Raw genomic sequence first — 27,364 nt, 5'->3', positions numbered from 1 at the left:
GCATTCCCCCAAAATAATCTCTACTCAGTGGGTCTGAACCACGAAGTTTTGTTATCAATAGTAGGAATAGTACAAATTTCATAAAATAACTCAAATTTTGTGCTTAAATATTTTCGAAAGTGATATATCACTATATCTTTATCTTTTATTGATAAGTTTATTAATTTATCTCCAGAAGGATACATACTCTTTATCAATGGTGATCCTTCGTACTAAAATCTAATTGTTAGTTCTTGAATCCATCACTGAGTTCATGCACTCTTCCTCATTTGGGGTTATTTAATTCTTGGTCACCTTGGAAAGCAGGAAGGAGAGAGGCAAACAAGGGGGAGCACGAGAGACAAGGGACTTGAGATAGTAAGACATGGAATATGAGGTGTGTATGAAAAAGTTATTGAAGATTGTTTCCAGAAGTTTTTATGAGATCCACCATTCTGTAATTCTGGACATTTTGATGGAAAAGGTAGTTTTGTACGACAACGAGCTGTGTGAGAGGATGAATCTGCTATCCAAGGAGTTTAACAAGCTGATAGTCAAATTAAAGGATGATAAGTTATCTAATTATTTGTATAACTAGGAAGGATCTTAGGTTTGAGCTCTATTAAAATATTTTTATGTAAACAAATATTTATCACCAAGGTAATCTTTATTTAGCATTCCACTTTTATCTATTCTCATAATTCAATGATGTTCCCTTGTCCAATAAAAGTTTAAATAATTTTCATAACTCTGTCTTACAGGGAATAATGTTGAGGATCACTATATTCCAGGTATATTAACTTTTTAAGAAGAGATACTATATAATATAGTTCTTTTTTTGAGAAAGATTCTCATTGTTCTCAAAATAGAAAGTATTCAGAAATAACATTATGTTAATGTCCACGCTAATAGAAATAGGAGAATCTTTAGCACTTTTTATTTATTAAATGTTCTACGAATTCTACGGGTGTATATTTCATGTCTTACTTTACACTCTTTGCTATCCTCGTCTTCTGAAACACTTTATCTTGAATGAGAATATGATCAAAGGATTATTGGTCTTGGAAGGATCAATGAAACTAGAGAGGATTGGATGGAGTGTAAAAGGAGATGGATATCAAAAATCTAAAGGATGATATTGGATAATTAGGGGAGATTTTGGAGTTAAAGGGGTGCAAAAGTATATAAGGAAGGCAGGTAAGGATATGCAATGAAGGTTATATCAGGTACTTTGCTTGTTGCAATACTTGGGATTGGTTATATTTTAGGTGTTTGTGGTAGCGGAGATGGAGGAGGACAGGAGAAAGGTGGATCCCAGCAAACACCTTGTGAAATAGATCCTGCAACTGGAAAGTGCAAACCTAAAACTGAAGGCAAAGGCCCTTGCCCGAGATGCGGATCATCAATATGCCGATGTAATAAATAAGTTATAACATTGTAAGTTTAAATAAAAATTTTAATATTCTAACACAATAATTCACCTCAACTAGAACATTTATTTTTAGACTGTAAGGATGTAAATTTACTTGACCCTAGAATAGTGAAATGTTTTTGTTTCCAGGGGAGAATGTAAACCTAGTGGTAAAGAATAATACACCGATTAGAAGGGAACCAATTCCAAAAATAGGATCTATAGCCACATGTCGAGTGTGGAAAGTACTTCCCTACGAAGTTGTCCTTAGAATCACACATATAGATCAAAACAAGACAAGTATTGAATATAAAGGGATATTAAGACTACAAGATATAGAACTAAATGTCTCTGAAAATACGCTAGCTTTGGATTATTTCAGGAAGGGTGATATCATAAACACTACTATAATATCATATGGCGACAATAAGGGAATATTTCTCAGTACTCTATCGGAAAAGATCGTCAAAATAAAAGATGTTAGTTAAAGTTATTTTATAGCATTTTATAAATTCTCACATTTCTTATTTACCTTTGATTACTCATTTAATTGGGTAAATTAATTTGAGTAATAAATGGATAAAATTTACCATTTTTTCTTTTAAAATATTTCATTTTATATCATCCTTCTTGTATTTGCACAAAATTTTACAAAGATCTATTTTCCATCTCATTGATAATTTGATCAAAATACTTTTAACATCACAAATTTTTAACTACCAAATTTTTTACTTCAAAAAGTCTTTAAATTACACTGTGAAGCTTGTGAGGATGTTTATAATACAAAATTCTAATTAAAGTATAAAATTAATTAAATTAAATTTTTTAATTAAAATTTGTGAGTCATTAACAATTGAGATCTCAAAAAAAATTTAACGGCGTAACAGAGCTTTATGTGCTTAGAATTCTCCCAAGAAATGTTATGAACAATTTGGAAGGATAGGTCTATTGACCTATCAGTCTAATTAAAAAAATAACAACCAATAGGAGCTTGAAAAAATTAAGGGGTTTAGCAATTAAGGGATATTGAGTTTGAATAGCTAGTATAAAGGGTTTGAATCCTTTTAAGCGAAAAACACTATTTGGTCAATTAAATCTGGTAACACATACACATAGCCACTTCTTTTACATATTACACCTCCTTTTTTAGCGGACATTTTTCTTTATATAGGGGAATTAACGGGAAAAATTGCAATTTTAGTATACCCCAGATATGAAAAAATTAAGAGGATATGTCCATACTTACAGTGAGGCCTGTTTAGTTGTTCATTCTGTTAGGTTGGGACTCGTTAGCCCAATGAGAGACAGATTGAATTTGGAGGAGCGGGAGAGTATATCAACGGGATATATTTATTGCTTTATTGAATCTAATAATGGGATGAAGAGGTGGACTGATGGAAGAATTTGGTCGCCATCAAAAATTATGGGACAATTCTTACTCTACAAGGAGGTTCCCAAGCATCTTAGTAAAAGTTCTATAAAGAAAAGCCAATCACAAACAGAAAAGAGATTAAAGCACGTTTTTATGAACAAATATCCACCTGAAAAGGTACAAGCAGGAGATGAATTCAATTTATTCAAAAAAACCATATCAATAACACACGATGATAAGATATACCACGTTATTTCGTATTTCCAGCCTTATTTTGATAGAAGAGGGATTTCAGAACTGCCATTTTTCATAGCATTGAATATGGCACTCACAAAGAATCCAATACTACTCAAAGATAGTTATGTAAATCAGATATTAGATTCTAAAATAGATATTCACAGTGAATATGGAATTCCATATCTCACACATGAAGAGTTACTACCTAGAATAGACAGGAATGAACTTGAGAGATCGGCTTTGATCGTTCTCGTCAGAAAATTTAGGAGTGAACACTAAAAATTCACTTGAAACAGAACATAAAAGAGGATTCTAAGCCATTTTAAATAGATTAAATTTTGTATTTTTATAATCTTACACCAACTCTTTACATTTTAAAAGTTTCTTTCCAATGTTATAAAATTTTTATTTGAAATTTAATTTATTTATCTTAAAAGGAATGAATTAAAAATTCACGTGAATTTCTGTGTTATATTACTAGATATATCAAATGATTTGATTTTACCATATTTTACGGATGATATATCAAATAAAAAAGGAATTATTTATTTTATTAAAATGGAATATTTTTATGGCTTTGGAGTGATCTAAAATACTAAACCCGTATTTAAAAGTGAGCATTTCATTTTACTGCTGATTTTAACAAAATTTACCATATTAAATGTGAATCACAAGAAAGAATTTTTAAGGTGTATTTAAGGGATATTAATCTTACAAACTTATACTGAAATATTATCGCTTTTTGCGTGGTCCCATAGTGTAGCGGTCATCACTTAGGACTTTGAATCCTGCAACCCGAGTTCGAGTCTCGGTGGGACCTTTTTAACTTTTTGTTGAAAATGTATGCATCCTCAGAGATAGGTACAGTTTTATATCCACAAAGTGGTTCTTCTCATCTTAAAATAAATTTTAATTATAATTCCCACTTTAATCTTTTCTATATTCTATGTTTATATCATAGATACACACTCTTTCGTAGAGATCACAATACTCATCAAAGAAAAATTCAATTTTTTGAGCTAAAAACCCGACATCCTTCAACTCTCCACCTTCAAGCAGTGTATAACATTTAGAACTGTTAATGTTAGATAAAACAATTCTGTACTTCTTCATGTCAAATCCATTTTGAAATTTCACCCTAATATTTTCTAATGTTCTAACATCTTTTAGCTCGATCAAAATTCCTTGTTTCCTTCCATGGGTAGAAAACCAACACGTATCTTCTACTCCATCAAATAAAGCCAGTCTATCCTTTCTAGATGAAGTAATTTCGATGTTAGCTATATCCTCCATAGCCAACCTCATATAACTATTTTTATCACGCATTCCTACCTCTTCCCTTCAGACCCATCCTCATCAATTTTCCTTAAAATCTCAAATAAAGTATCTGCTTCCCTCTACTAACCTCTAAATCTTTTTTTACCGATACGGATGGTAGATTCTTCTTCAGAGGACATTTTAATGATAAGAAATGGAAATAGAGAAAATTCAGAAGAGAGTGACAGTATTGAAGTGATCAAAGAACCTAGAACTGTAAGAATGAAAATGAATAAAACCAGAATTAATAATTCATTGTATAGCAAGAAAAATTCAGCAGACAATGGGAAGAGGATATCTAAACCAAAGAGAAAAACACCAATAGCAAGAAAGCCAACTGTACCGAAAAAGACATCATTTAATAAATCTGTGGTCAACTCTTTGACTAAACCATCAAATAATCCACCCATTACATCCATCAATCTACCACCTAGTACCAAGCTTGAGGTAATAGTCAGAGATAGAATCACTGAACATACCTTTCATCTAGAAGAGAATGAATCCCTGGAGAATATCTACAAAACACTCTTTGGAAATGATAAAGTAAAGAAATTAAAGTATAAGAACATGGTTATATCTAAATTTAGCACGCTAAGAAGTATAGGGTTCACTCCAACTGATAAATATCTTTACATTGACGGACAAAATGAGTTGTGGAATATTAAAATAAACTATGACCAAGGCAAGACATGTACCATTAGAATAGATGAAAATAAAACTATTTTAGATCTTCTAGCTATCTTTAAGCAGGAACACTTTATTGATAGGAAGTTGGTTGTGATGAATGGACATGTCCTTAATAATGCTTCCATAATTTCTGAAGTGTTGTGTGATGGTGATATAATCGATGTTCTCCCAGAAAATTAGAGTTTTTATTCTTGTTATTAATAAAAAGTCATTTTAATCTAAAAACCAATCCTTCCTTTCCTCCAATCCGCCACTAAAATTTTTAAATTCTCAAAGACACCCTAACGGTAGGAGAAGAAGTGAAGGAATAGATAGCAGGAAAAGTGTTACACATCTTTTATTAGTTAAAATAAATCCATCTTTAACATGAATAAAAAAGAGATAGAAAAGAAGTATAATGAGATGAAACCTTGTATTTATAGAGCCATATCACATGGTATACAGGGATATGTTTTTGGTTGTATGGTAGGGATCTTCTCATTCCACAATAAAAATAAACCTTTCTTCAAAAGTTTTATTGGAAACATGCACAGTTCTGGGATTACCTTTCTAAAGATTGGAATGGTCTACAGTGGTACAGAATGTCTGTTGGAAAAAGCACGCAACAAAAGCGATATGTGGAACAGTATCGTGTCTGGTGCCATATCGGGAGGTATAGGATCATACAACAAGGGTAGAAGATCTATTTTCCTAAGCTCCACTACGTTTTCTATATATTCAGGTATAACTGAATACTACAACACAAGAAACAATAAATGAATTTATTACTTGCTCCATCTAATCACATCCCCTATGGTTTGTATGTCTAAAGAATATGTCATAATACCTCTCATACTCCTCCTCATTCATCTTCTCTTTATCTTCTTCGGTTATCTCATTAAAAGATTTTTCAATCCCACCAACAAATACCTTTTCTTCTATAGCCCTATCTCCTTCTATGTATTTGAGTCCCCTTTTAGCTCCTAAATTTCTTTCTATCTCTTTGTTTTCTATATCGTTTATATGTTCCAATTCTACGGGTACATCTTCCACTAAAATATCTTCCTTTTTAGTTTTTAATGTTGTAGGTTCCTCAATTTTACTTTCTCGTTCCTTTCTGATTTTCAAAGCTTGAAAATAGTCTATTGGTAATATGTCATATTTATCGATTTCTTTTAACAAATCTACTATTCTCTTAATATCTTCCATTACTTTAGAATGAATATTTTCAAAATACTCACCATTATCTTTACCTTTACTCTCCATTAACTCTCCCATACACTCATCGCATTTGAATACAAAGTTATCTAAAAGTTTTTGTGCATCCAAAACATCAAATTCTTTAGCACATCCACTACATGTATATCCTTGCTGCTTTTCTTTATTTCTTATCTCATTATCTATCTCTTTACTCATTTTGTACATTTTGTATTTTATTATATCTCTTATCTCACTATAATCCAAATAATAAACTACTCGTTGTATCTGTCTTCCATCGTTCTTAGTTTCTATCTTTGTCTCATATTTTACTAGCTTATCATCCTTTAATTTGACTATCAGCTTGTTAAACTCCTTGGATAGCAGATTCATCCTCTCACACAGCTCGTTGTCGTACAAAACTACCTTTTCCATCAAAATGTCCAGAATTACAGAATGGTGGATCTCATAAAAACTTCTGGAAACAATCTTCAATAACTTTTTCATACACACCTCATATTCCATGTCTTACTATCTCAAGTCCCTTGTCTCTCGTGCTCCCCCTTGTTTGCCTCTCTCCTTCCTGCTTTCCAAGGTGACCAAGAATTAAATAACCCCAAATGAGGAAGAGTGCATGAACTCAGTGATGGATTCAAGAACTAACAATTAGATTTTAGTACGAAGGATCACCATTGATAAAGAGTATGTATCCTTCTCGAGATAAATTAATAAACTTATCAATAAAAGATAAAGATATAGTGATATATCACTTTCGAAAATATTTAAGCACAAAATTTGAGTTATTTTATGAAATTTGTACTATTCCTACTATTGATAACAAAACTTCGTGGTTCAGACCCACTGAGTAGAGATTATTTTGGGGGAATGCTAGACTTGGAGAATGGGAAGACACCAAGGTTTATCGAGGGGTTACTGATAGATGGAGACGATGAGGAAGACAAGGTGATAGACCTGATTGAGAATGCTAGTGACTTTCTCCACATTTCTTCAAAGGACCGTGGTGCGGTGTATCTGATGTTCGATAGGATCTATACAGGCTTTGAGGAGTTTAGTGTTAATGATAGAGGAGAGATTGACCTTGACTGGGATTCCCCGAGGATGTCCAGCGTGATCTACCTGATCAACGTTCTTGACTTGATAAAGGAGAAGAGGATGGACGTCAGTGTAATGAGATGGTTTGTCAGGAAGTATGCGATTTATCTTGGCAAGCTTAGAGAAGCTGGTAAGATAAGATGTTTTGATACACGTGGGGTTTACACGATGTTGGAGTGTTCTGAGATATCGTGTGAGGAACTTGTTTGCAGACTGGTCAGGGGAAAGACAGACAGGGAGCACTTCAATGAGTTTTTGAAGTGTTTAGAAGCCGAGGTAGAAGAAGCCAGGAAGAGATTCAACGAGAAGTTTCCGCGGGGTAAGGCATTTTCAGGCCGTGGGGTTTCGGGTAAATCAAACAAGATCCATACAAACTACATGATCTATGTAGAGATTATAGAGAGGCTCATCAGTCAGTTGAGAGATGCAAGTAACGTTGCAGAAGCTATGGAAAAGAAGAATTTCGTTGAATATGTTGTTGATTTGGTAGTTTACAAAGATAAAAAGGAAGGGATATTAAAGTATGCATACTTAACACTACCACCACTAGAAGAGACATCAGAGGGGCAATCTGGTAGTGGAGATGCAGGTAAAGATAAAAAACCAGAAAATGAAGGTGAAAAACCAGAAAGTAAAGGTGCAGGTCCAAAGAGTGAAGGTGCAGGTTCAGAAAGTGGAGGTACAAAACTAGAAAGTGGAGGTACAAAACTAGAAAGTGAAGGTGCAGGTTCAGAAAGTAAAGGTACAAAACTAGAAAGTGAAGGTACAGGTTCAGAAAGTGAAGGTGCAAAACCAGAAAATGAAGGTGAAAAACCAGAAAGTAAAGGTGCAGGTCCAAAGAGTGAAGGTGCAGGTTCAGAAAGTGGAGGTACAAAACTAGAAAGTGGAGGTACAAAACTAGAAAGTGAAGGTGCAGGTTCAGAAAGTAAAGGTACAAAACTAGAAAGTGAAGGTACAGGTTCAGAAAGTGAAGGTGCAAAACTAGAAAGTAAAGGTACAAAACTAGAAAGTGAAGGTACAGGTTCAGAAAGTGAAGGTGCAAAACTAGAAAGTAAAGGTACAAAACTAGAAAGTGAAGGTGCAGGTTCAGAAAGTGGAGGTACAAAACTAGAAAGTGAAGGTGCAGGTTCAGAAAGTAAAGGTACAAAACTAGAAAGTAAAGGTACAAAACTAGAAAGTGAAGGTACAGGTTCAGAAAGTGAAGGTGCAAAACCAGAAAATGAAGGTGAAAAACTCAGAAAGTAAAGGTGCAGGTCCAAAGAGTGAAGGTGCAGGTTCAGAAAGTGGAGGTACAAACTAGAAAGTGGAGGTACAAAACTAGAAAGTGAAGGTGCAGGTTCAGAAAGTAAAGGTACAAAACTAGAAAGTGAAGGTACAGGTTCAGAAAGTGAAGGTGCAAAACCAGAAAGTGAAGGTGCAAAACTAGAAAGTAAAGGTACAAAACTAGAAAGTGAAGGTACAGGTTCAGAAAGTGAAGGTGCAAAACCAGAAAATGAAGGTGAAAAACCAGAAAGTGAAGGTGCAGGTTCAGAAAGTAAAGGTACAAAACTAGAAAGTGAAGGTGCAGGTTCAGAAAGTAAAGGTACAAAACTAGAAAGTGGAGGTACAAAACTAGAAAGTGAAGGTGCAGGTTCAGAAAGTAAAGGTACAAAACTAGAAAGTGAAGGTACAGGTTCAGAAAGTGAAGGTGCAAAACCAGAAAGTGAAGGTGCAAAACTAGAAAGTAAAGGTACAAAACTAGAAAGTGAAGGTACAGGTTCAGAAAGTGAAGGTGCAAAACCAGAAAATGAAGGTGAAAAACCAGAAAGTAAAGGTGCAGGTCCAAAGAGTGAAGGTGCAGGTTCAGAAAGTGGAGGTACAAAACTAGAAAGTGGAGGTACAAAACTAGAAAGTGAAGGTGCAGGTTCAGAAAGTAAAGGTACAAAACTAGAAAGTGAAGGTACAGGTTCAGAAAGTGAAGGTGCAAAACCAGAAAATGAAGGTGAAAAACCAGAAAGTAAAGGTGCAGGTCCAAAGAGTGAAGGTGCAGGTTCAGAAAGTGGAGGTACAAAACTAGAAAGTGGAGGTACAAAACTAGAAAGTGAAGGTGCAGGTTCAGAAAGTAAAGGTACAAAACTAGAAAGTGAAGGTACAGGTTCAGAAAGTGAAGGTGCAAAACTAGAAAGTAAAGGTACAAAACTAGAAAGTGAAGGTACAGGTTCAGAAAGTGAAGGTGCAAAACTAGAAAGTAAAGGTACAAAACTAGAAAGTGAAGGTGCAGGTTCAGAAAGTGGAGGTACAAAACTAGAAAGTGAAGGTGCAGGTTCAGAAAGTAAAGGTACAAAACTAGAAAGTGAAGGTACAAAACTAGAAAGTGAAGGTGCAGGTTCAGAAAGTAAAGGTACAAAACTAGAAAGTGAAGGTGCAGGTTCAGAAAGTAAAGGTACAAAACTAGAAAGTAAAGGTGCAGGTCCAAAGAGTGGAGGTACAAAACCAGAAAGTGAAGGTACAAGTCAGGGTAGGGGAAATAAAAGAGCATATGATGATGATGAAGATACAGACCAAGAAGGTGAAGATATAGGTCAAGGTGGTGGAACTATAGGGCAAGGTTGTGAAAATACAGGTCAAGCTGAGCCCAAAAGTACAAGTATAGACCAGGAAAATACTTTGAAAGAAAAACAAGCAAAACATGTGAGGGAAAGGAAGAAAAAAACTGGAGAGTATCCTGGAATAAATCCAGACGAGAAACAAGAAGATCCTACAAATGAAGACGAAGTCAGAACGAATAAACCTGAAAATATTCCAAATGAAATACCGACTTTCCCTCTAGGAGGATTGGAAGGATATGACCCTAGAAATGGTGGCTATAAACTCTGGGAAGGGAGATGGTATAGTATGGATGAATGGAACTATAGACCTGGGTCATCTAACACTGGTGAAGGTAGCTCTACTCTATAAATAAAACAGTGTAAATAATTAAATACACATCTTCTCTCTTCTAAATTTTCACTTTGAGATCCTATCTGGTTATGTCAAAAGACATCTTTGAGTGGGAGAGTTACCAAAGCCTAGACTCGTACAAAATTTTGATCCGTTCTTTAAGTTGGGGAAGGATACCAAAAGGAATGAAGAGTAAGAAAGAAGAGGACCTGTCTCAGATAAATACCTCAGATCTAAGTATAGTACTTTTAAATAAAGAAAAGGGAAGAAAAAGTCTAAATCAGGAAAAGGATCAAATCTCTGATATTGAATTCTCTTCAATATCTTTTTTAGAGATCCCATGGGAAAGGATCAACAAAGATCCACCATCCATTGAAGATAAGTTAGTGGTACCATCACAGATAGACCCACTTTTTAAAGATTACATCATAGAAATACCAAGAGGAATAGAATCACTCCTAAAAGGTTCTACCATTTCTTATAAACCTCTAGATATCAAAGAGATGATCAAAATAACATCCAAAAATGAGCTTTTCTTAGAAATTTTAATTTTAGAGTACTCAGAGCTACTAAAAAGAATAGAAGAGAGTGATGAATTATCAAGCAGATGTAATTTAATGTTAATTTTAGGTAGAGACAAGGTAAAAAGAAAGCATAAAAAAGAAAAGAATAGAACATATAGAGATGCTATAAATAGTGGAGAAAGATATGTTGAAGGGGAGGATCAATTTAAGGTGAATAGTCACAAGATATTTAAATACCAAATAGAAAGAAATGTAAATTTCATCTTTATAGAAAGTGGAGAGGACCTCTTAAGAGAATTAAAGTGTTTGATTAAAAATGTGAATGTTAAGAAGGAGTATGTACCCAAAGTAAGAAAGTTCAATGAGAATATGAAAAGAGAGTTTTTAGAGAACTTTATTTTGAATATCCCGGGAATAGGAAAGAGTGTTGCTTTGTCAATTGGTGAGAGATTTGGAACTTTTAAGAATTTCCACACTTTCATTAATTCAGAGCAAAGAGGATGTCTTAGCGAATTACAAATTTGGAATAAAAATAAAACTTGCTACAGAAAGCTAGGGGATATTCAAAGTGAGAAGATTTGTGGTGTATTACTAGATAAAAATGGGAACACGATAATAAATTAGAGGAGAGTTATTTATGGAAAACCCTACAATAAAAACCAAAATCTATTACACAATGACTTTATTAAGTTGAGACACCAAATACAAACAAAATGAGAGCGTAGTATTTACTGGTAGTAAATGACTTACACTTCAACCCTTCCTTCAAAATGTCATATCCCATAGTGCACACTTCTTTAAGCTCAACTTTGTCTTTATACAAACCAGAGTAGATGATATAAAGGGCTAACTTAGCATGGACAAAGGGGGATCTGTCCCTTTCATAGATTGCTTTATTGAACAACCCGGACAGATCACTCAAAAGGTCCTTGAAGTCACTTCTAACATCACATTTTGAAATTATAAGGAAAAAGTAGTCAAACAGGACCTGGTCACAGATTACGGAAGACTTAAAGAGCTCGTTGGGGGAGGTAACAATTGATGGGATGATTAGTTCTTCGAGAGAGGTACCATCAGCAATATCCATGAGGAATGGTAGCTTGGAAAACTCACCATTTAGATGTGCCAAATAAATGACACAACCACTTTTAGAAGATCTATGGCTGTAGTATGGATCTACTCTTTCTCTAGATCTTGTTCTTTCACTACAAATCTTTGTTCTAAAAATATCAATTACCATTCTCCATTTAAAGTCATCGCTAACTCTTCTAAAGTTCTCCAGTAGAATCAAATAACACCTCATACACTTACCCTTTTCCAGAAAAGTGTGGTATTTGGTGAAGTCCTTTGCATCTATAAATTGTAAAGCAATTGTAAAGTATTTCACTATCTTCTTCATTGTTGCTTCTCTTTTCTCACCACATTTCTTTTCACTATAATACACCATTAGTAGCCTTTCTATTTCATCTAAAATACCTTCACCAACATACTTTCTAGATTGGGAAAGTGAGATATATCCACCCTCAAAGAGATTATCAACACCATCATACGCTCTATCTTCACTAGAACTGGATGATCTATTCAAATTTCCAATTAATGGTTTGATAGAACTACCCTTACTACAACAACTTCCATCCCCACATGGAAAAGCTAAGATATAATTTGATAGTGTTAGGAGAGTTAAAATACTAACTTTCATTTTGTTATTCCGGAGATTTTTCTCTTTAAATATTTTTATGGATGATAAATTAAATGTTCCATCTTTCATTTTATAAAATTTTATCTCCATTTAATCTATCAAGCAAAAAGGTCTAACCCAGTAATAGCCTCAAAAGTGCTTTAAAATTTAAAAAATAGAAATATTACCAATAATTAAATCACATTAAAACATCAAAACACTTTAATTTATCTTTAAATCCATCTATTTCTCAGGTTAAATCAAAGATACCACCGCATTGTCACTTTATTGTTACTATCTCTTCAGATACGGAGGGATGGACGCCAATCGTTCTCTTGAAATCCTCAAAAGTAGCACCCATCTTCATAGCAACCGCAAACCCCTGGATAATCTCATCACATCCCATCCCAAAGATGTGAAGACCTACCACTTTGCCATTTCCAAGTATAACCTTAACAACGGTATTTTCCTTTTCTTTACAAATGCTGAAATATAAACTAACAAATTTCGTATGATAGACTTCTACTTTTTTATATTTCTTCTCTGCATCTTTCTCAGACATTCCAACTGATGCACAAGGCGGATGTGAAAATACAACACTGGGAATATAATCTTTCCAAGTTGAATCTATCTCCTTATCAGAAAAGAAATGATCAACTAACATCCTGGAACAATAAATAGCAACCGGTGTTAACATAAATTCAGGTCCTATTAAATCACCTACACCATAAATACCCTTAGCACTCGTTTCAAAGCTATCATTTACTTTCAAAAATCCTCTAAAATCCTTATCTATGGGTACCTTTATGTAATCTAAATTACAATTTCTCCCTATAGCACAGATAACACTATCCACATTTTCTATCTTAAACCTTTCATTTTCTCTTTTACAAATTACATCTAGCACTCTCTGAGTATTATCTTCACTGGTGCCTTTCCTTTCTTCTATTCCTACAACATCAGTACTAAAAAATACCTCAATGCCCCTTTTCCCCATTTGTTCCAACACACATTCTCCTAGAACAGAATCAAAATGTGATAAGAGAGACACATTTCTTGCTATAACACTTGTCTTACACCCTAAACTATTTAACATGAAACACAACTCTACCGAGATATATCCACTACCTATAATAACACACCTCTTTGGTATACTCTCCATGTGAAAGAAATCATCACTCGTTTTTAAGTATTCTTTGCCAGGCACATCTAAGATGATTGGTGATGATCCTGTACACAACAATATTCTCCTTCCCATGTATATTTTATCACTTACTTGTATCTTACCACTTCCTAATACTACACCCTCACCCTCAATATAACATATCTCCTTTACTCTCTTCCTATACATCTCCCTCAATCTTTCAATATAACCATCTCTTCTTGCAATAAATTTCTTGTAATCCACGAAATGACTTTTAGATTTACTAGACATATCTGACACACCACTTACCCCATAATCCTCGCAGGATCTTAAAGTATCAACCATTGATGATAGATTGTATGTCATTTTTTTGGGGATACATCCCAAATTAACACACGTACCTCCAATAAAGCTTTTTTCAATTAGTAAAACACTTTTTCCATGCTCGATTGCCTTCTTTGAAGCTGACAATCCTCCACTACCAGCACCTAAAATTATCAAATCATAACACTCTGTCTTATCTTCCATCCTATACTCTTTCCAGGGCTTTTGAAGACTAACACAGACCCTTGATCAGTCAACATAAACTTAAAAATTTTCATTTTTTTTGTCTCTTTCCCTCCACTTTCCATACCATAGACCTGGGAAGAGTAGAAAGATGTAATTCCGATGCCTTTTCCATAACCTTAAGAAAAACAAATCTAAGTCTTAAACCTATCTTAAGATCCTCTGAAGGTGACCACCAGGAGATGACAACCTCACTTCCAAATTTATCTCTTAAGAGTATTTTATCCACTTTTTTATAGCTAATTTGCTCATTCTCTAAATCATTCTTTGCGTCTTCAGCTAACTTTTTAATTTTGTCTAACTCCCTCTCTACATCTTTCTCATCTACTAACTTTTTATACCTCCCTACCTGAATAAAGCATTTACTTTCTATCACCTTAAGGATTTCCCCCTCAATACCACTAACAACACCGCCATTCTTTACTATGTCCCTTATAGGTATTGTAAAATACACCTTTTTTTGATGTCCTAATTTTTTATTGCTTTTTATTATTTTGGTGCTATTGTAATGTAGCCTTAATACCACTTCTTTCTCTCCTAATTCAAAAACATCTTTAGATCTATCCAACATTAAATCACTTCCAAATATCCGAAGTTTAACTCCTATCTTTATCTTCTGATTTACTATCATCTTAGACAACTCTCTATCTAATAAACAGATGACACTGTAAAATCCATCATAAAGTTCCACTTTACCTTCATAAATTCCCACCACTAGCAATACCATATGTTTACATGCAATATTGTCACCTTCTACTATCTTCCTGAGAACAGAATACTCTCTCTTTTTTCTCGTAATCATTAATCTTTTTATTTTATCAACTAACAAGTTATCCTCCTGTTCTATTTCTCTTTTCATGAACATGCTCATCCAAGACCACTTAAATTGGGAAAAGATCCACTTCTCATTTTCTTTTTCAAAATACTTCTTAATATTTTCATATACATTTTTCATTCTTTCTACATATCTCTGGTCCTGGAAAGTGCTTTTTACTTTGCTTGGGTTAATACCCTTTCTAACCACTCCATCCTTTACATTTTCCTTATTCATCTTTTCCTTGGAATGGTTAAGTAGTGATGTCTTATGAGGCGCCACACCAATTCTCTCTTCTTTTTTCTTCCCCAATGAGATCTCCTTATGTTTCTTAATAAAGATGTTCTTTTCTAGAAAATCTTCTAAATCATCTTCATTTAGAGACACCTTTCTTTTTAAGGAAATATTTTCCACACTCTTCATTTTTTCATTTATCTTACTCAAAGACTCTTCTTTTATCAAAATATCACCACCAACACCAGTTTTAAAACCAGTTAAAATCGAACTACTATTACCCGGCGGAATATGACAAGTATCCTTCATCTTTCCATTTTTAAGAGAAGGAGAAGTATCGAGAAGTGAAGATGAGTTCACTAAAACATCCTTCAATTGGCCTTCACTCTCAGAAAGAAAATCCCTAAAACTAAAGGATTCATCACATATACTCACTTCATCACACTTTATTTCTTCCTCCACTTTCTCATTTATGTCTATTTCTTGAATTGATCTAAGAGATAACTCATTTACACTCATAAAATCGGAGATATCATCGCTATAACTTATTTTATCTACCTTATTGCACTCATTAAAGATATTATTGGATATCTCAACAGTATCTCTTATTAGATCGGAATTTTCGGAAAAATCTGGAACTTCTTGAGACAAAAAAAACACCTCCTCTTTATTTCTTTGTTGTGTACTGTCCGTTGATGATCCATCAAATTCAATGTCTGAATGATTACCTTCTTGCGTCATTGGTCTCTCTTTTCCTATTCTTAATGGGTTATTCATGCGATTAAAATTTTTTATAGCTTTCAAGTTATTGCATAATATAGCCACCTTTTGTTTTAAACTGGTTAAATTAACAAGTTTTGGAATGCTTCTCAAATGTTTCTCTTTAAAAACTATAAATTAATTAAATTTATCCTTTTTTATCCTTTCTATAACATCTTTTAAAAAATAACCCTATGATTTCCCTAAAATGCAACAACATAAAGTGTAGGATTGATGTAACTAAATTAGGGATTATTACAAGTTGTTCTCACATATTCTGTTATCAGTGTATGCCAATCATTCAAAAAAGTTTATTGTGTATTGCATGCAGATCAACTCTAGACAAATCTGATCTAAATATAAGAGAATTCAATAATCCACCATCTCTTGTTGGATATACACCAGAGGTGATCTTTGAGGTTGTACAGCAAGCATTGGGATTCTGGATGTATCAAAACTATGAGGAACATGCCATACAAAAATCCATGATGGAATTATCAGTGGATCAGCTCAACAAGGTTAAAGAAGATTTAAAGAAAGAAAGCTCAAATTACACTTTGCAAGTGGAGTGCTTAAATCAGAAGATCAATAATTTGGAGAGATTGCTTGAGAAGGAAAAGGTCAATTCTTATGATCTGTCTCTCATGTTATCAGAGAAGATGAAGCAATATCAAAGATTAATGAATACAACAGAAAGAATGAAGTATAAAAACAGAACAATAAGTGGGTACAGTAATTCCATAGAATTACTCGGAAGATCCAAAGAGTTAAATAAATAAAAAAGTTAAATTTAATCTTTGATGTAACCATCTCAACCCGTCTATTCTTTAATCTTTAGCTCACTTTCCAATCCCATCTTTAAATTCCAGAACGTTTTCAGGATCATTCTCTTTGATAAATCTCATGGCCTTGAAGAATCCCAAAGGCAACATAAACTTGGACATAGAGGAGAAGATAGATGGATCTCTATAGGGTGTTTTTTTTACGGGTTCATCTCTGTCATAAAATTTTAGTTTGTCTAATTCCACAGTGTTCAAATCAGCCTTTTCTAATGACTCATCCCACTCATCTAGCATTCCAACTCTTTGCATCTTTACCTTAGAGACAAAATCATCCAGATAATTCACTTCTTGGATATTCAGTGGATAGTAGGTCAAAGATTTGCCGAACATGGTTTTAAGACTTTTCTTATAAAAGAATGTCATTATAACGAGAGGAACGATTGATATTGCATTTAGTCTAAGACCCATTGCAAGAAATTTGCATATTGTAGCAAATTGAAAAACAATGAGAGCATATATCATTTGATTAGCTGAGATATTCCAGTGAGACCCACCATCTTCATGATTGTTTCCAGTGGTATAAATAAACTCATTTTTAAAGGAAGAATATGTCACCAGGTAATAGATACCACCAACAACAAGAAGTATAGGACTAACTACGCTAAATATTAAAGCCATAGGGAAAACAATTAAAGGGCCAGGATAAGCTTCACCAAAGTTCATAGCTATTGGAAAGTAATCCTCTATTCCCTCTCTTCTTGTTCTAGAACCTTTCTTTTTTCTTCTAATGAAGTCAAAAATTGCATTAACAGGTTTGGTTAATAAGAAGATATTCCCTGAAATACATCTCTGAATTATAGCGTTAAAAAAGAACACCGAGGATGAGATGAGAGAATTACCAAAGTCATCAAAAAACTGCCCAAAATCTTTAATACCTGAGAAGAGATCAACAATGATGGAAAAGAATGTAGAAGTAAAAAAAAATGCTATCAAGGCATTAAAAAACAAAAACAAACTGTATCTCTCCATCAACCTCAGCTGAAACTTAGCATAGGAGCAAATACCTTCATAATACGTTAAAATTCTCAAAAAAATTGGTGTTATTGATAACAACTGATTATAAATAAAGGGTGTTACCACACCATTAAAAGATCCTCTAATAAATTCATATTGTGTTATATACCTGATCTTAGGGATCTTTTTTTCCAAACTCTCTAACTTCATTAAACCCGTTAACCCCACAACGAAGGTGTAAAAAATGATGTTAAAGAACACAAAGAGAAAGGTCCCAACTAAATTTCTAAAATATACCTCAACCTCTCCTCTATTTATATTATCCCAAATTATATCCTTAGGAGCGGGTGCTATTGCAGCGGTACATGAAAATACTTTGGACCCTATAAGTGACTGTGCTATCATATTAGCCTTTCTAGGATCATTAAATGTTACAAATCCAACATTGTTGTGTATTGGAAGATCCAATGAGAAATATTTATAGTTCCTTCCTAAATGTAGAATTTGTGAGAACGAAAAGAAACTCACGTCCCTTGAAAAATCCTCTCTAAGATACAACAAATTCTGTTCATTCATCATCTCAACTATATCCTTATTATCGCTGTTTTTATCTTCTTTTAATCTCTCTTTCTCATCCTGGATCTTTCTATAAACACTTCTAAGCTTATCTAACTTGTACTCTATGAGTGTTACATCTCCTTTGTACTTCTTTTTATATCTAAAACCGCCTGCTATAAACATTTCAAATAATTCTATCTTTTCTTGCTCAGTGAATGCTGAACCATCTCCACTTTCACTCCTATCTTCAATTGTTTCAAGTATATCACCCTCTGTAAGGTTTTCCAATTTATTTTTACACTGCGAAGAGTACTGGTTGACCCTGTGAAATGATTTATTTATCTCTGTTTCTATCTCTCTTATAAGCTTTTCCTTTTCGTGTACCAACCGATTCAAATCTTTGGTGTTTTTTAATAAAATACAATCTTCCACCCCTTTAACACCTAATCCATCCACAAATGTCTTAAAGTCATCATCGTCTTCTATGAATTTTGGTATTCTAGCCATGAAAAGTGTTCTGGTAGGTAGATTAACAAATTCTATGGCTATTTCGGTAGAAGAAAGTTCAAAGGCATATTTTTTAAGAGTGGTTAAAGAGGTCATAAGTGCTGGATTTCTAATATAAGCTTGTCTTAAGGATACATACTTTTTATAGTATATGTAAATCAAGTAAAAAATTACGATGCTTATAAGGTACACCATTCCCGTAGAAACCATCAGCGTGCGATCCTTGCTATCCATTGTTATGATTGAAAGCTTGAGGAAGATTTGATTCATGGCTTTTTTATTGTTAGATCCATTCCAGTAAATGTAGCACAGGAGTGGCGTAACCAGAACAGATAAAATAAAGAATATTCGATAGAGTAATTTAAAAGTCTGTAGCATCATAAATGAATCCAACCCTATTATAGACAATAAGGTTACATCATCAATTGTTATAATAGGTAAAACCCAGTTAAAAACACCATCATAATTATAAGCTGGGTGTTTAGGTCTTCCCCTTGTATTGGGAGAGTACACTCCCCATGCTCTTTTCCTAGCAAAAATAAAAAATGCGATTAAAGACAAAAGAATAATCGATTGAACGAAAACATTGTATTGGATTGATTTATCACTCTCCTTTAGTGAAGGTATTCCCTTTAAATTTTCAAACTCTTTACTTTCTTCGGCATCAGTCATAATTTCCTCTAACCCCTTTTTCCTATTATTTTTCTTTCTTAAGATAAGATCATCCACCAATCCCTCCTCTCTTTTTGGCAAACCCAAAGATCTACCTTTCCAGGTTTTTAGAATTTAAAACGGGGTTACAAGTAGCGAAGGGATCTTAAACTCGAATATGAAAATATTAAAATTTAAAAACAGTGTTTTGATTTTATATCTTTCTAAGTATCTTTCCCATTATGGCATGTTCCACTACAAGTATTATCCTTTAACATCCATCTCACAAGGTTACATCTAAGATAAAACTTGAAAATAGAGTTAATTGTACTGGAAAGGTATAATTACAGCCTAAAATGTACCAAACATTACTTATTTAATATAAAAAGTATATTAGAAGAGAAAACAATATTAGGAGACACCACAATATGAAATAACCGTGAGAGCATCAATTGTTTTGAAACATTCTGATAAAATTTAAATTTTGTTGAATTCAATTTGTGAAAGTAAAAATCAACAACCATAAAAGAGGAAGTAAACCAGACCCTTATTTAAAAAGAAGTTAAAAAATTTCGGTGAATAGATCTGTTAAGTTAAGGTAGTGAATGAGAAACAAGAATACCGCAAGTAGATCATTGAGTTTGAATGAAGCTAGAGATCACAGAGAGAATGGGTCCATAATAAGTTTTTATTGTAGTACATATTTTATGGTGAAAGATGATGCTAAGCCAAACCACACAGAGAATACCTCCCTCACTGTAAATGAGAGGAGTTACTGTAGAGAGAATAATCTCTCGATTAAAACTTTTTTAGAAATAAGGGATTTGTATAAAAAGAGTGGGAGAAGTGGTTTAAAACAGTACTCAAAGAAAAAAAAATTGAGTACAACCAAAGTTCTGAGTGTAGCAGAGTTTATTAAGCTTGAACATAGCTAATGCTCAAATAAAATTACCTTTTTAGGTCTTAATATTTATCTAAACAAAATTTATTCTTCTTTTGGATATTTCGTTGTTAAAGGTGTGACTTGTGATGATCTCTCCAGCTGTGATTCAAACCCTTTACTTTGAATCTCAACGAGGAGTGCAAACACATCACAGAACCAAAGAATGTATTGAAAATAGAATATTTAGTTAATTAGGGTACAAAGAGTTGTATTATAAGAAATGTTAAAAACACCCAGTTACACTGAGTGGTAAGGAAAACACCTGAAAAGAAACTCTAAGCTCCTAAAGATTATATAAGTACCTCCGCTCTAGTTAAAAGTTAATCTTTGAGATAATCCCATTAACACTCCTGTCCACTTTAGAGCTTGTATCCTCCGATCTACTGAAGATAACACATGCCACAACCGGTCTATTAACACCACACGCTTTACCTAAAGCAATCTTTGATTTAACATAGAGATATGGAACATTCTTATCCTCACATATCAAAGGAAGGTGCTCGATGATCTCAAATGGTTCACAATCTCCGGCCACGACCACCAGACTAGCTTTTCCCTTATTCAAACACTTTGTTACTTCATTGGCACCCACTTTTAGACAACTAAAATTGTCCATATTCTTTATGGTCTCAAACACGGTCTTTGATAATTCATCTCCAACCAAAGGATATGCTTTTTTATTAACGGTCATTCCCTTCTTTATTTCTGAGGGTGGAACACCAAAGTTTTTAAATTTAAGAAGCGGTCTTTAAAATTTAGCATGAAGTTAGATGGAGAGTCGAAAAATTAATAAAAAATACATTTTAATTAAGAGGAATATTTTTAATCTAAGAGTTTATGGTTAAATCACCTTTTCTTAGATTAGAGAAAAGCTTTACGTCCATGGATGGATGATGAGGTACCACACCTTTCTGTTTATCATCATAACACTACAAAAAAGCATTATTTTAACAATACTGTATAATATAAGGAGAATAACTGTATTTAACATACCATTTAGCTATCTATTCATTATCTATGCACCATCTATACTCTTTATACTTTTTAGCTATCTTTTTATGCGTGAAAAAGAGAGTGATATAACACAGTGTACTACTTTTAACAAATCTAAAGATTTAAATGGATCTTACAGTACTGCATTAGAGAATTCTTCAAACGTTTTATTATCTTTGAGTGTTTCTATAGTTCTATGTTCCATTATTTTCATATCCTCTAAGCTTTGTAAAATAAGTACAAATCCCATATTCTCCATTATTAGATCGACTAGAAGTTTAGACTTTAATAAACCCTTCCTTCTCCTCATAATAGGTACCATGAGTGAATCCTTTCTTTGTATTTTGTATGTTTTCATGGCAAGAAATCCAAGAGAAGATAGTAAAGAGAATAGAAGGTCTAAGATTAACTCCACTTTTTTATTTTTTTGTGTACACTTTCTTATAACTTTACTTTTCTTGTATTCCTTAGAATTTGATTTGATTCTCTCATCAACTTTCATTCTTTTGAAAATTTTAACCTTTCTTTGTTGTTATTTACTACCAAAAGGTGTTATAGATAACTCCAATTCTTATCTTTTTATTGTATTTACACTTATACTTCTTATTTCCTCATTTCATTTCTTCTTCTTTGTACTTCACTTTACTGTGGCCCTCGTTGGATCTGATACCCTGAGGAAAATGATCTTCACGTAGGGAGTAAAATACCAAAGCACTGTAACCAAATAAATTTTATTTTTCTAATCACCTTACCAATTAAGAATTAACACTTATTAACCAAATCTCTCTTTTATGACATTCTCCATTAAAGAATCATTCCAGGGAGTGGAATCCTTGGATTCCAAGATTGAAAGTTCTTCCAACTCAAAGTTATCAAAACAACTTAGAAGTGATTCTATGTGTTGGTTATATCTCTCTATAGCCTTATCACTCGGTAATTCCACCATCTCTCTATCTATCAAAGATTCACATTCTGGTACTTTCTTTGTTCTGAGAAAGACAGTTGGTAATTGAACATTTGATTCGTTTGGTATCACACACACTTTAGGGTCTATTGATTCTGTTTTTGTATACAATTCTAGTGTATTTATCTTCTCCATTATATCTTCTAATGTGTAACTGTAATCCAAAGATAGAATCTTTATCATCTTCTCATATTTCAGCTCCATGTTCATCCTGCTATTCTTCAGGGTTCCAGGAAGAATGCTCCTAACAAGAGATCCACCCTTCCCAGGCCCAGGACTTATCTTCCATCCAAAACGATCACAAAATCGCAAATAAAACGGTCAATAATCAGTTACAAGACGTGTGAAAGGATCAGGAAAGATGAAGGAGTGGGAGGAAGGTAGAAATAATTGGTGAAAAAGAGAATTATCTTATAAATATGTGTAAAGACACAATACATTTTAAAAGGGCGTTTAAGGAGAAAAAGGAAGAGACTTAAAAAAAAGATAAAAGGAGAAGGTATGAAAGAACAAAAAGCTGTAACAAAGCCTTCAAAGATAGTGAAAATCACAACATTTGAAGATTTTGGAAAGGACAGACCAAGTCCAGTGGAGATGGATAGACCATTTTGTGAGGAAGGATATTTTGTTAGATATCCAAAATGGCTAAATGAAAGGTACAATTCCCTAGATTTTGAGAAGATTTTGTCTAGGGAGGAGACAAGAGGCAGTAGAAAGGAGGGAATATTTAAGGAGTTAGAACTTGAGGAACCACCAAGTAAAGAAGTAGGAGGAAATAAAAAGCTACATCTAAAGGTAAAATCAGAGTTTGAATTGAACTTAAGAGAGAGTACAGGAAAGGAAGAGGTTTCCAACGGAAAGAAAGGGACTTTCCAGATAAAAAAGAATATATCACAGGATAGGATGGACAAATATCAGAGGAAGCTAAAACTATTAAAAGAAAGTGAGAAAGGGAATAGAATTGAATTCATCAATTCATCGAGAGATCCTAAAACCAGGAATGTCTCTGAGAGTATAGAAAGTGATGATAAAAGAGACGTAAATGAGGAACATAGAGATAAGAATATATCAAATGAAAGTGAAGAGTTAATTCTAGGAAGTATCCTGAAAAACAATTTCATAATAAACAACATAAAGAATGACAAGAGAGTTAGGAGTTATACGCAGGTCAACAACAATTTATTTGTCTATTTTTGGAAATTGTCAGAGTCTATCTCTTTCTACAGACAATACTACGAATATGCTGAGATTTGTTTTTCCAGTAAGTATGAATTACATAAAGTAGCTTCTGGACACTCTGAGTATTCCAAATTTTATTTTGTACCTTGGAGAGATCCTGGAAATGAAATTCAGAGATTTGAGACTCAAATCATTGAACCTGTGGGAGTATTATTAAACTTAAATGAGGAGATAGATAAATATAAAAAAGCCATTGATAAGGAGGGAGTATATAAAAAAGTAGATGGAGATACACGAAAATATGAAAATAGTAGCACTTTTGTATTTCATTTTGAAGAGAGAGTTAAATATTTCACTAAACTTTCCAAATATTTCTCTTCTAGTGAGGTAAGAAGAATCCAATCAATGAGAGGTTTGGGATTAACAAGTTTTATACTCCATAACACCAAAGAAATAGCTGTTGGATCTCACACCAATGTTATAATGCAAGATATTCTGAAGGATCTGTCACAAGAGAATTTAAAAAGGGTAATTTTAAAAATGGGAGAGGATCTAGGACCGATCTCGGCTACGAAGTATGGTGCGTATGTAATTCAGGTGGTAATCTCTCTAGCAAGGGATAGCTCATTACAAGAAATGATCTGTAAATTTCTATCAATCCATGGGGGACTGCTTTTAAAACATCCAATAGGGAACTATACCATTCAAAAGATTTTAAGGTTCAATTCCAAGTTTGTAGTGGATTTATTTTTGAATAATTTTGAGGATATTCTTAGCGATGAATTGGGAAGTAAAGTATTTAAAAGGTGTTTAGAGTATTTTAAAGAGTATTTTCTTATTATTAAAAGTAGAATAGAGGAAAGTAGGGAAAAATTAAAATTAAACGAAGATATACCTCAAATTCTAGAAGAGATAGTTAAAGAGGGGAGTGTAGAGGGAAATAGTAAAGAGTATAGCTAAAAGAGGGTTTAGAATGTATTTTAATTAAAGTTATAATTTAAATTTAGTTTTTGAGAGTGTTATCACTTTAGGAAGGAGATTTACCCGTTAAAAAATTTGAAGAACGGTAGATAGGGAAGGATACTCTTTGAAAAATGAAAATGGAGGTAAAAGTTATAAAAAATGAGAAGTTAAATGAGAAATTCACAGTTTATATCTCAGCCAAGCTTTGTGAAGCAAGACTTTACAAAATTAGAACAGAGTGTTGTGAAATTCTGAGTGTGGTAACACCAAAACAATCTTTAAGAGAGGGATGGATAGAAATTAGCAGTTTTTATAGGAAGATGTTACTTGAGAATGTGAGATCGGACTTAAAAGAGAGAAATGGGAGGGGAGACCCCTCAAATTTTTGCATTTTAGAACCCTTAAGGTTTTCAGTACCAAAGGCTAACCTTCTAATTCTAAGTAAACAGCCAGATCCATCCTTTTTTAATTTTCTAGAGGGAGTGAGGTTTGTTAGGTCTGGGTATTTCTATGGAGATGTGGAAATAAAGAGAATCTTAGTGTTTAAAGGGGGTAGAAAAGGTAAGTTTTGTGAGATAGATTCTAATACTAAAATATTCTTTAGAAATAATGCCAATATTCCAATGAAAGAAAATGATAGAATTGGTACTTCTGGAGTTGTTAAAGAAATAGAAAAGGAAATATTAAAAAGACTTTATTTGAATTTATTTTACAATGATTTGAATTTAAAGTGCTTGGGATGTATCTATGGTATGATAGTTAAGGGGAAGAGAATGGAGAGAATTTTAAAACAAATGTGTGATAAAGTTATAAAGAGAGGAAATGAAGTTAGATTTATAAATCTTTATGAAATAGATTTGGAGAGTATGAAAGATGTAGGATTTTATAAAACCTTGTTTTTTAGAATAACGCCTTTGATTGTGCTGGTTAAAGGTGTAACTTTAGATAACTTAGAGAGGATAGGAGTGATAGCTGAGATACTGAGAGAATATAATAAAAATAAGGAATTGATGTTTAACAAAATGTATTCTAATTATGGAATGGTTATAATTTTGGAGGTGGAACACGGAAAAATGGGAGATAGAATCTTAAAGAGACTGAAAAGTAAATTTCAGTGGATCAGTGATGTATTAAGTGATTCTACAGCTGTGAATAATAAAGAAGTATTAAAGGGGATATTAAGAGGAATACCAAATGATTTAAATGAGAGCAGAATGGAAGAATTGATCAATTCCACTAAGAGATATACCTTGGAAGATTATAAAAGGTTATTTAGAAAAGTAGTGAGCTATAGAATATTTAGCGAGAGAAATGAAAAGAGTGATAAAGAGAATGAGGATAATAAGAAACGGAAGGATAGGAAGAATGGTGTAATGTCATTTTATAATTCTAAAATGAAGAATGAAGCTCTAGAATTGAATGATCTTTTAGATAATTTAAGGTTGGATGTTATTCTAAGATTTAAAGATATAATGAGTGTAATAGAAAGTGAGAACGATAAGATTTTAGATGTTAGAGAAAGAGAGGTAATGGTTAAAAAGATTGGATTTAGTGATATTGGTGGATATGAAAGTGTAAAGAATGTCTTAATTGAATGCATAGAATGGCCTATAAGATACAAAGAGAAATTTGAAGAATTTGGGATGAGAAAGGTTAAGGGGATAATTCTTTATGGACCACCTGGGTGTAGTAAAACAATGCTGGGTAAAGCCATAGCTAATGAATGTAATATCAGGTTTGTAAACATCAAAGGTCCTGAATTGAACAGTAAATTTGTAGGAGAGTGTGAAAAGAAGATAAGAAATGTTTTTAGAAAGGCTAAGAAGAACTCGCCCTGTATAATTTTTATAGACGAGATAGACTCTCTTCTAGAGAGAGTAAGTGAGAGATGTAGAGAATATAGAACGGGGATATTAGCTACTTTTTTAACTGAAATGGATGGAATAGAGGAAATGTGTGATATTGTGGTAATAGGTACCACAAATAGAATTAATAGTTTGGATCCGGCCATTCTTAGACCTGGAAGGTTTGATAAGCACATAGAAGTAGGGTTACCTGATATATTAGCGAGAAGAGAAATATTTAAATTAGAAAAAGTGGTGGTGAATGAAGAAGTACTTTCCATTACAGAGGGTTTTTCGGGTGCTGAGATAAGATGTATGTGTGATGAAGCAAAACTTTCCTCATTTAGGAAGTATATTTCAGGGAACAGTGGGGGTTTAGTTACTTTAGAGGAGATATTGGAGGGATATAGAAGGGTTACAGAGGATAGGGTTAGAGAAGTATCAAAGATGGGAAATTAGCTATCAGAAAATGAACTCAACAATAAAGTGCCTTGAATACAGAACAATGAAGCACTCCTAGTTTCCTTAGTTAATTAAAGGATAAGGAACAATGATTGGTTGTTATGGTTCTTCCCCTTTTATAGAATACAATCTCTGATTGGTCTAAAAGAAGATCTCTCCTTTTAGTTATCTAATAAAGAAAATATAAGAGAAAAAGTGAATGTTTTTGAAGGAGAAGATGGTCTTAGGAGAGACTAAAGGAAAAGCTAAAGATGTTGCGAACGAAGCTAAAGCAAAAGTAGATCAGGCAGAAGGAAAGGTGAAGGAAACAGCACAAAAGGTAGAGAAGACAGAGATGGGTCAAAAGATTCCAACCCAAGTAACCCTAGAATTTAGTACAATAGTAAAAATGGTTCTTATAGTGGTGGGGATATTAACCATTCCCATTGTCATTATTGTAGATGAAGCTTATCAGGCGAGTGGTGCTGCAAGGGGTACAATTTTAACTGTAACGAGATGGTTAATCTATATTTTTGGACTGGTAGGATGGCTCTTTGATGTATCGGTTGTATTTCTTAAGGTCCCTATTCTATT

The 27,364-nt window shown here is 33.3% G+C and overlaps 1 non-coding gene across 1 annotated transcript; it reads left to right on the top strand.

Moving 5' to 3' along the window:
• The first annotated feature begins 3,747 nt into the window (after window positions 1-3,747).
• On the top strand, window positions 3,748-3,819 carry TRNAQ-UUG (transfer RNA glutamine (anticodon UUG)). The gene has a single exon. It is a non-coding gene; the product is annotated as a tRNA-Gln (tRNA).
• The last annotated feature ends 23,545 nt before the right edge of the window (window positions 3,820-27,364 follow it).

Source organism: Nylanderia fulva, unplaced genomic scaffold (assembly GCF_048542155.1).
Source record: "Nylanderia fulva isolate GAGA-0341 unplaced genomic scaffold, ASM4854215v1 Scaffold46, whole genome shotgun sequence".
Lineage (NCBI taxonomy): Eukaryota > Metazoa > Arthropoda > Insecta > Hymenoptera > Formicidae > Nylanderia > Nylanderia fulva.
Note: the sequence above shows the minus strand (reverse complement) of the source record. Positions and strands in the feature narration are given on the sequence as shown.